Raw genomic sequence first — 12,071 nt, forward strand, 5'->3', positions numbered from 1 at the left:
ATGTAAATTTAAATGGTATTTATTGGATGTAATAATTTGTGATTTTTATTTGAATATACATATTACACTGTTATGTTGCACCAGTCTGTCAAGTTCTTATCGACATTCCCACACTAGCTTAGAGTAGTTAGAGTTCACCTTAGGGCTAATAAGAGCCCCAATGGCTGCTTGGCTATCTGTGCATATGTTAACCCGCTGCAGTTCGAAGGTCCTTAAGTTGTTTTCTCTTGCACGCTGGAAGATTGCAAAAATTTCTGCCTGAAATACGGAGGTATATTCTCCCAGTTAAATAGAAATATTGAATTATCACCACTACAGAATATTCCTGCACCCGAACCTTCTGCAGTTTTAGACCCGTCCGTATACCAGGTGTAACTCTGCAGTCTGGGTCGAGAGTTTCCTCTGTCCTATTCTTTTCGTGGGCATACGTCCACTTGAAAAGGTACTTCAGGCTTCTATATGGGTGTCATTTGGTAGAAATCATCATGCGTTCGGCATCATTGGTTTCATTTATTATTCTACTATGTCCTGATTTAACTGGTACGTTGGTCAGGTTTTCTCGCAGTCTATAATATCCCATTCTCGCTTCACCTCTTACTATTATATGTAAAGGAGAAAGATCTAGTAGCGCCTTCATAGCCCCCGAGACAAGTAAATCTTTGCACCTTGCTTAATTTGATGATGACACTTTTGACCACCATACCACTGATGCATATGTAATTGTGGGTTTTACCACCATGTTATAAATCCAATGTACCATGTCTGGTCTCAAACCCCACATTTTTCCATGAGTACGTCGGGCTACCATTAATGTGGTTTCAATTGAAAATCCCTCCTCATCAGGTTTTTCACCTGTCGTTTTACTTGCTTGCCTTTTTTCCTTCCTTTTTGCAGGAGGCGTCTAACTCAGTAAGCATAGTTCCAATTGGTTTAAGTTATCTGTTATCAGAACTCTGTCTTCTGCAAATCGTAGGTGGGAAAGTATTTCGCCGTCGACATTGATTTCTTTGGCGTCCCACTCAAATCGTTTGAAAACATGTTCCAGAACTGGTTCCAGGTAACGTGTCTCCTAGTCTGATCCCTCTTTTGGTTTTTATATACTTTGTACTTTCTTGTAGTTTTACGGCCATGGTTGCATTATTGCATATATTTCCGATCAATTGGGAGAACCTTGATAATTCCAAAGGTCATTTTAAACACAATAAATTCATTTGAATATTTTATTCTGTAACATTACATTTCAAATTTAAAAACAGATATATCTACAAAAAATAGAATGTACAGTGAAATAACTAATTAAGATATCACAAAGAAAAACTAAACACTATTATCTAAGATTCCAAGTATAAAAAGTATTATTGCAAGAAAATAATGAAACTAAAGCACCATTAAGTTAATATTGTGTGAGTTCCAGTTCTCGAAAATAGGTTTTAGTACATAACATACGAGGATAATTCCTAAAAAAATGTTCCCTATGCCGCTAAGAACGAGTGCGACGTACAGGGAGAAATCTGGCAACACTGCCTTACACATAAACTCTCCCGCTCTCTTATCCAACTACTTTAATCTCGCTGTATTGCTCAGTGTCGGTCTAGCGGCCTTCGAAGATGGATGTCGCAGTCACTGTTATCGCCAATGTGAAATTAATGCCGTGATACGAAACTTGTCGATGCATATTCGCAAGGAAGAACTGGTGGACATCAAAAACCACAATGCTTAACAAATTAGAAGCATTTGACTTGATTGCTATCGACGGATCATAAAAATATCGTGGGTTTCGCACACTTCCGATGAAGATGTCTTAAAATGAATTGAGAACGTCTTCTCATAAACATCAAAAAGAGAAGAAAAACAGAACTTGGGCCATATAATTAGAGTACCTAAATACATCTACTTCGCCTTCTTATATTACAAGGAAAAGTGGAGGGAAAGAGATGGATTGGTTAAAAGGAACATTCGTGGCTGCGTAATGTTAGACAATGCTGTGGTTCCACATTAGAATAATTATTTCGTGCAGTGGAAACTGCATGGTGGAATGAAGAAATAAAACAAGTTGAAAGAAACATGCTTGGAAAATATACTTAGAAAACAAAACACCAGGAAACTATGAAGAATATAAAAAACACAGGAGACTAGTAAAAGAACTGGTTACAAAGACAAAGAAGGACAAATTGACAGAATCTGGAGAAAATATGGAAATGAACAGTATAGAGAATCAAAGACTGTTCTATGGAGTATTAAAATCAATGAGAAAAGAAAGAATTCAAGAAATAGAAAACATAAAGAATAAAACTGGCGAAATTCTTACAGAAGAAAATGAAATAATGAACAGATGGAGAGAATATTTCCAAGAGATGCTACAAACTCACTGCTATCATGAAGAAAACAATGTAGCGAACCAAAGAATAGAAGTAGACAATGTAGACCCTATAACCATAAATGAACTGCAAGAAGCTATTGCAGAAATTAAAAATAGAAAAGCACCAGGCTATGATAGAATAACCAGTGAAATGATAAAAAAAATGGGACAAAATGCAACAGAGCTATTATTAAAAATATTCAATGCAGATTGGAGAGAAGAACAGATACCGATGGACTGGCAGAAGACACAGATAGTGCCGATTTATAAAAAGGGCGATAGAAGAGATTGCAACAATTACAGAGGAATAACACTGTTAAAAGCACTGCAATGAAAATATACGAAAAATTACTGAACAACAGAATAATTGGAAAAATTGACAGTACACTCGAGGAATCACAAAGCGGTTCAGAAAAGGCAGAAGCACCCAGGATCATATATTTACAATCAAGCAAATAATAGAAAAATATCAGCAACAGGAGAAAAAAATGTATATGGCTTACATAGATCTTGAAAAGGCTTTTGACACGGTACCAAGGCAAAAATTATGGGAAATATTAGAGAATAAGTAACAAAATGATAAGGGTAATTAAGAACATTTACAACAACAATGTGAATTATATCATCAACCAAAACAGAATCTCAAAACCATTTACTACGAACGAGGGACTGAGACAAGGAGGAGGATTAAGTCCAACACTGTTTATAATTTACATGGATGAGATAATTAAAGAATGTAAAGTAAAAGTGAAAAAAATGCATGTGGGTTATAGAAATTTAAGAAGAGTAGACATTTCAGAAGGAGCATTCGCCGATGACGTCGTCATATTGGCCGAAAATGAGAAACAACTACAAAGAAATATGGAAATATGGAATGAAACACTAAAAAAATATTGTATGACAATTAATAAAAATAAAACAAAAGTTATGGTCATGGGGGAAAAGGAAGAAGAAGAAAAGATAAACATAAAAATAGAAGAAGTAAATATAGAACAAGCACGAACATTCCAATACTTAGGAGTAGAATTAGAAGACAACGTAAGACAGGAAACCGAAATTAATAATATAATTCAAAAAACAATGAACCTATACCATGCAATGAGCAATAAGTTTATAAATAAAAAAAATAACACGAAAAACAAAAATTAATGTGTTCAAGTCAATATATAGACCTATATTAACCTTGGTTGCGAGTCATGGGTACTAACAGAACGACAAAAGAGTAAAATACAGGCAGTAGAAATGAAATACCTTAGACGAGTTCGAGGAGTTACCAAAAGAGATAGACTACGGAACACTCAAATAAGAGAAGATTTTGAAATCGAGTAAACGTTAGAATTTATAGAGAAAAGGCAACTCAGTTGATGGGGTCATCTTCAGAGAGTGGATCAGACAAAACCGGTGAAAGAAATTTGTCAGGCAAAAACGCAAAGAAGAAAGAAGAAAGGTAGACCACGACAAACCTGGGATAGAACACTAGGCAACATAATAGAGAAAAGGGGAACAACGTGGATAGAAGCAAGGACGCTGGCTAGAAATAAGAAGGAATGGGTCAAATTTAAGATTAAGTTGTTTTTGTATTGTATTATAATGTAACATAATGTAATGTATTGTCGCCTTACACAACTATGTGGTAAAAAGGTTTTTTTGAAAATATACATATATCGTGCAGTAGGTAGCTGATATAGAAAGGTTTCAGGAAATTGTAAACATGACATCGACCAACGTCTGAATACAAAGACGACACCTAAAGAAGAAGAAGGTTAAACTGAATGGTTGTAAACATATATTTTGAGTGATAGTGATGATAAACATACTGTTGATGGTTAAAAATGCTAGAAATTTATTCTTTACAAAACTGTAAAGTCACAATAAATTAAACTGATGTTTTTCTTAAGTGATGCCATAAATGTAGTATTAAAAAAAGTTAGTAACACAACAAACATGAGATAAAACCATAAAATTTGAGCTAGTGAAGAAAGAAATCGAATTTGTTGTATTATTTTTCCAAAAAGTGATGTTAACTCTTTGTTTCAGTCTTTTGAGTTATTAATTTCACTTTTTATATATATAGTTGGTAGATACTACACTTGTAATACAAATTGCCCTTCAAACAGATTTAAATGCTCTGTGTAAATGGATAGAAATTAAATAGCCTGCTTCTAAATGTAAAAAAGTGCCTTTTTATGGACACGACTAAAGATCTGACTATTTTGATTGATGATGTTTTTTTTTCACAGTATATTTCTTCAAGTTTAGTAAATTAAGTTTAATTTGATTGATTGTTGCTAATCTGCAACACTAACCAAAAACATTGTTTCCAGTTTCCTAATTTTTTTAAGTACTTCCCGACAAAACCAATAATTTCTAGAACATGAACCCACACAACAAATAAATTTTTGAAAACCCCTCATAATTTCTATTATCTAATTTTTTTATATATTTAATTATTTCAAATTCTACCGTTTAATGGTACACAATAGCAAAATATATATATTTTTTATTAATCACTGATAATGATAGTAGTCTTTTACCTGTATATTTTAATCGATTCATAAAGATACAACAAAAACCACTAAAACTAAAAAACAAAAAATAAGGTACTGAGATTAAGACAGTCCACCTACATTTAGACTCATTTTTAAATTAAATGAGCTCCAGAAAATTTATATATTTATGCTTTACGTTCGGTTTTTATTAGTTATTAGCTTCTTTGATACTAAAGTTACTCACTGTTAATGCTTTTACGAGACATATCAATAAGTTGACTGACATTTGACATATGTCAAGTGTCAGTTGTGCTGAGTTGCGCAAAATGATGTATTTTCGCATCAATTCACCGGCTTGCTAAACAATTGGAATGCCGGTATTCCTTCATGAGTATATGCTATGGGTTAATTATCGCAAAGTATTAGTATCTGCTCTTCAAACTGATTTGCGGGTGCCACTGTTTCATTGTAACGATTTAATTTTTAATATTCCGATGAAACTTGGTCGGATAACAAAAAGAGAATCCGAGAAATGATGGGAGTTACACATACAATAATTGAGGACATCAAAACAAAACAACTAATATGGTACGACCATGTACAGAGAATGCCAGATGACAGGATCCGTAAGCAGATTTTGGCATGGACACCACGGGGGAGGAGAAAAAGAGGAAGGCCGAGAAGAAGCTGGAGGGAGGAAATTGAAAAAGAACTAGAGGATAGAGAAATCCTTCCAGGTCTATGGTTAAACAGAGAAACATGACGGTTAGGAGTCGGAAGGCGTCGGAGAACAGTGTAAACTTATAGTACTAGTAGTGAAACTTGGTAAAACGAAGAAGACACGTGTCCGAAAGTATGGGTGAAAAGCTGAATATTAAAAGTGCAAACCATACGTCTTAAAGAAATCAAAAACAGTACGATTCTTCTTCAAAGTCATAAAATGAAGTTTTAGATAAATATGACAGCCGAATGCAAATAAAATATCTACATAGTACATGTAACAGTTATTTAAGAAAGTCCCATTTGTGGCAATTGAAGTTTGAAGTATTGCTAAAACGAAATCTGTCGCAAAGCATCTTATGTAGAAGGACATTTTTGAAGTCTCTTTTTAGAAGGTGCTTCTTGTGGTGTCATATCCACTTTAGGTGTAGGGCGCTCCTGAAAAGCTATTACACATCCTATACCCTTTCAAGTATAGTGATTCGTGAATTTCACAATAAGATTAACAGTGCAAATGTAATACTTTTAATATCAAATAATTCAATAAAAACCGATTTCTAAAATTAGCACTAAAAGCATCGTTATATAGTATGAAATATTAAAGCAGGTATTTAAAGATAGCGCAATCAACAAATCTGATGAAAATTTTGTTGAATGTACCAACTTTTCAATGCTTTATAAGAAAAGGTAAAGAAGAAAAAGAGACAGACTCACAATTAGTTCTATTATAACCTGGACTGGTTTCGCGCCATACAATATCAGCTAATCTCCAGGTCTTCGATAAAAGATTACTTAGCCACTAAAAAAAGTGAGAGAAGAAATTCTATAGTTGTTATAAGTTGTTTAGTGTAACGAAAGAAATTATTAAGATTTTTTATTCGTTGGAAAGAATAATAAATAAGAAAAAAAGAGGACGATTTGCAATTAAAAAAATTATAAAAACGAAAGAAGGAAAAGATCGAAATGTTTTGTGTGAATCTATTTGAAAAGTGCATATTTTTACACATATATGTAAAACTGGTATTTTTAAGAAGAAAATTTGTTAAGGGAACAGTGAAATGAAATCAAGTTTGTAATACCGTACATACTTTGCAGTTATATGGTTTGGTTTTGATGAAAGTATAAGAGATTAACGTTGATTTTAAAAATACACTCATATTATTTAAAATTTGGCTCATTATAAGCTTAGTATTATCACAGTTTATACTTAAGAACCTATAACAACGGAAGCATATCTTGTTTCTGTTTTATTGGTTAAATAACCTTTTATCGGGGCCATGAAGATGGGCTTACATTTTTGAGCCCCAAACCAGTCATGCAGAATATAATAAAACCAAGTCTTGTTCTTCTTCTTTTTTACCTTTTGAAAATGGGTTCACATTTGCAAACAATTTATCATTTGCTTTATAAGAAATATCTAACTACAGCTTGCTAAGTCGTGTTCTCCATAGTAGTAAAGGTCGCAATATAGGTGGGATCTTTGAATAAGAGAGAAAATAGATTAAATATTTTTAGAATATCGAAGTTGGTGATTATTTGCAACATACAGCATCCACCATTTTATTTATTATTCAGACATGTACAGTGAAAATTGTAAAACTATAACGTTAAATACATATTAGTTTTAAAATCATCGAATACAATGTAACATAAAAGTTTAACCTGAAAGTTTAAGACATTGTTTAAAAAAGGACCGGTATAAAGTATATGAAAACACATATTTCGTACAAAAGTCAGCTGTGGAACTAATCTTCAGTACGCGTTCGCGTGGTAAGATCAATATGATATAGCTCCAGAAAAGAAGGTGGCTAAGTTTGAATTTTTTTAACCAAACAGAAACTGTCAAAAGAATTTTGTCCAAAAACTGATATTACTTCGCCTTATGTTACCTGTCACCATTTGACTGGTCTCTTGGACTTCACATTTCATGGTTGATAAATTATCTTTGATTTTTAGGTATAAACAACTTTCATTTTAAACGCCACTGATACTGCTATCAGCTAGCAGCAGCAAATCTTTGAATATGGATAGCATTTTAAATATTCTATACAAAACTGAGATTATTGTGGTTTTCAAGAAGGCTGCACAAAGTGATGTGAGATTAGATCAAAAACAGATTTAGCAGGTTGAAAATTTCAAGTATTTGGGCTCGGTTGTACTACAGAGTAATGAATGCGAATATAGTTTGCTACGCATTAAAAAAAGGCATTTATTTAGGTATACGTGCTTGGGCTACTATACGGCTCAGAAAATATACTATAATACTTTAAGTGGCAGAGACAAAATTAAACAAACGTGTGAAATGCGGTACTTAAGAGAGATTTTTGGGGGTGGCGATAAGCGATAGATTGAGAAACGATTTTATACGGGAACAATGTAATGTATTGGTCTCAGACAAAGTTGAACAAAGTGTGATGGTACAGGACAACCCTCACGGAATTTTCCTAATTTATTTGTTATAAAAATAAGGTCATAATATTATAATTGCGATTTGTATAATTTATTACGATAGTAGCAAATTTCGAAGTATTGAACTCATTTGAAAGACTGTAAAGAAAGCATACGTCATTCTTAATATACGTATAGTACCTCACCATATATGGTCATACATATTGGCACTGTTTTTAACTATAACAGATATAAATAGGAAGGTCGAGTACTTGAGACATCGTTATTGTCGTTGCGCTCTCTAGCGCGTAGTCAGGGGATATAGTTACCGAGAAATGGGTTATCCCCGACCTATCTCAAGGTCAACGTAATGTAATTGTACATTTAATTATATAAGAATAAAGTTTCTGTAAAAAGTTTAAATTTGTTTGTTCGGGGTAGTGTCTTCGTCTAACAACCCCAAACTTCACAAAAGATAACTTGTGTGGTTCGATCATATGGTCCGTATGGATGATAATAGAACAGTGAAGCGAGTGTAGCAAGCAGTAGAAGACAAAAAACGAAGAAGAAGCAGATCAGCAAGGACGTGGAATAGCGAGATTGGCAAGGCGCGAGACAGGCGGAATCGATGGTCAAGAACCGCGGCATATGGAGAGGCTTCTACTCCATAACATCGAATGCCTTACACCGTTAAAGTAGGTAAATAAGGCTTAAGGATGATATTTTTTAAAAACTCGCGCATAAGCCATATCTTTTCTGTGAAAATAATGCCTACAAAACAATCGTGACAAAGCGCTTATAGTTCCACTTCTGTATTTCATCAGTTCACAGTACAACATTTAGTTTTCCGATATATCGTAGATGAATCTTTGGTAATATTTGAATTTTCAGTTCAATTTTTCTTATAGTTGCAAACTATAGAACGTATAGTCTTTTAGAAAGAGTTTTTATATTTTTATAATGGTTTTAAAACCTTAAGAATAGTACTGTACAATAAAGTAGCCCAGACCGCTTTTCACTGGTGTTAACAACAAAATTAAGTAAAAAAGTTACAGTCTGGATGTTTCATTCCAATCTCAATACTGACAGTTTTACTTATTAAAAATTTATAGTGCAATTGAACACTAAACAGAGTACATTAATATGTGCGATATTACAACATAAACCCTAGATAGTTTGTCTATTCACTTCTTAATGTCCAAACCGAGTATACTCTATGGTTTCTTCATAAAGTCCATGGTCCTTTACCCGTGCGTCATTAATACCTAGCGAGATAAAACACATACCTTTTATCTACCATCATTGTCTTCGACGCATGAAACTAAAGACAAACCAGTGTACAGGATTTATATTAGCATAGTATTAAACAAACTTTACTCCGACGCCCCTGATAGGCATAAGGAGTTTCGAGAAAGAAGAAGAAGAAACAAACATTATTGTTTATAGTAAAATAACTGGGTAACATTTATTTCACAATGTAGGCCAATCGGTTCGAGAACACCCCAGTCAGCGATTTTGATATTATGAAATTATGAGTATTTCACGGTCACAATCGTGTCGTCAAAATCATAACAAAACAATTACGAGTTTATTTATAGATACGGAGAAAGTATTGCAGAGATCATTATTTATTCATCATTCATTATTTAGACATCAAGTAGTTAGAATATAGACTTTGCCCACCAACTCGTTACTGGTATATTTAGGGTTGGCAAATAAATACATGTTTGACAAATAGTGTTTTACAAATCAACCCCCTCGTCGGGGGTAAACAACCCCAACCACCATACCAGTTACCGCCTGTTATTAGGTAAACACACATGATATTTTTATGAACGCTCTAAACTCAGTACATCGAAAAGAGATAGTTACAAAAAGACGCTTGGAAACGTTTTCAGATTTTAAGTACAATTTGTGACGTTTCTGGTTTGGTTACTTGTGGCTGTCAGTGTGTTGGATTTCTTGCTGTTTTTTGTTGCATTTAGAAGTTATTTATATTTTACAAACAGTAGTTGTTTTCACAACTAATTTTATTATTGGTGTTTATGGTAAGTGTATTTTATTTTGCCATTAATTTACATACAAAGTTAACCCCATTCACACAGTTCAGGAATAGTTTTAAGTTTCCACAAAAGTGAAAGAAATGAGAACAAGAAAACATTTTACTGAATTCTTTTAGATTATGTCTGGAAAAAAATCTTACCTCAAAAGCACAAGAACTCGTTTTAAATTTATTCGAGTACTTTGAATTAGAAAAATAAAGTAAAACTAACATTTTACATATTAATTTGATAACGTCAAATTTTATAATATAATCCGTGATCGGATAGTAGCCACTTTCTGTCACTTGCTATTGCGTCGAGTAAATTTCCGTCTTATTTCGTATACTTTAAATGATGACGCACGGATAAAGAACCCTGGACTCAACTGTAGTCACGTTTACCAAAAAAATAATATGTTTACCAAAATGTTTATTTAATGTACAATTAAATGATACCATGATTATAGAGGCGAATAGCTTATATTAATATAAATTTACAACATAATCTTACGAACAAACAATATTTTTTTTTAATATGTGAATTAATAGTTTATAGAAGAAATATATTCTAACGAATTGTATAAGTTTTCATTAGCAAATTAATTCTATTCTTTGGCACAATAATTACAAAATCTTACCATAAACCTTTTAAACGTGTTTTTACCGCCAGATAATATTTTATACGGAATTTGAATATTATTCTGATCAATATCGAGATAGCAATGGAACATAATATGCACAATAAATGTTTAAATTTTTTTGAAGTACCAATTGTGGCAGCATTATACAGATGTTATTTTTATTAGTTTAAAAATCTTCATTCAAATCTTCAATCGTATACTTTTTATTTCATATCGAAGGCTGAAACTCACGAGGTTTCAAGTCCAGGAATCGATTGAGTTACAAGGAATAGCTCAAATGGTTTGGCTTCATATAAATGTATGGTCATCAAAATTATTTAGTTCCAACATTGGTTAGTTTGATAAAATTAAGATATTCAAACTTTTGTGCAAGCAATAACTAAAGTTAGTTTAATAATATCTAGTAAAACTGTCTTTTCTACGCAAAAAACCTAAAAAGACGAAAATGCTCCACTTTTCTCCATACTATAGAATAGAGTATAGAGTCGTATCCTTTGCATAAGGACTATTGTACAGGATTTATATTAGCATCCAAAAAATAAAGAACAATTCATATCAATTTAATTTTTAAAGGTCTTACACAAACATTATTGTTTATAGTAGAATAACTAGGTGACATTGATGTCACAATGTAGAGCACTCGTTTCGAGAACGCCCTAGTCAGCTATTTTGATATTATTAATATCACGGTCGATTCGGTGTCGGCAATCATAATAAAAACAAACGAGTTTATTTATAGATACGGAGAAAGTATTGTAGATCATTCTTTATTCCATATTTAGACATCAAGTAGTTAGAATATAGACTTTGCCCACCAACTCGTTACTGGTATAGTTAGTGTTGATAAATAAATATATATCTGGTAACAGTGTTCGACTTAATCAACCCCATCATAGGGGGTAACTACCCCCGCCACCATACTATGTTAGCTCTCACACGACTCGTATAACATCTCGAGCATTTGAAGGCGAAATACATTTATTTGCATACAGTGTGATTTTGCACCGTTTGTTTTTGAAGTTATACTTCTTTACAGGCGTAATGACGGTGAAATTTTATATGGTAAAACCTAGCGACCGGGCGCATGCGCATTATAACTTTGTTCTGATTGGATGTTCAAATGATATGACAAAAATTATCCAATATGGCAGCTGTGGCACAGCTGTGGGACTGTGGTTTGGTTATAATGTATGCTTGATGCGTTTAAAAATTTGTAGGAAGAGAAACAACAAACAAAAAGTTAGTTAATGGTTATACTGCCTTTTTAAATAGTTTTCATATTATATTTTTGGACTTATTTACATAGAAGAGATGATTGTTGCATGCCAATGTGAAAGCTCATCAAACTGTGACTAGAGTATGAGTGCCGCAGATCTCGCTTATTCAAAGCTAAAGAATCTTTCACTGGTAAGTGTTTTATAAATAGTTGATCA

At 33.0% G+C, this 12,071-nt stretch overlaps 1 long non-coding RNA gene across 1 annotated transcript; it reads left to right on the plus strand.

Moving 5' to 3' along the window:
- Positions 1–1,212: 1,212 nt before the first annotated feature.
- Positions 1,213–9,307, plus strand: LOC126880007 (uncharacterized). Its single transcript, XR_007696374.1, has 2 exons — positions 1,213–2,016; positions 4,035–9,307. It is a non-coding gene; the product is annotated as an uncharacterized LOC126880007 (long non-coding RNA).
- The last annotated feature ends 2,764 nt before the right edge of the window (positions 9,308–12,071 follow it).

Source organism: Diabrotica virgifera, chromosome 2, assembly GCF_917563875.1.
Source record: "Diabrotica virgifera virgifera chromosome 2, PGI_DIABVI_V3a".
NCBI lineage: Eukaryota > Metazoa > Arthropoda > Insecta > Coleoptera > Chrysomelidae > Diabrotica > Diabrotica virgifera.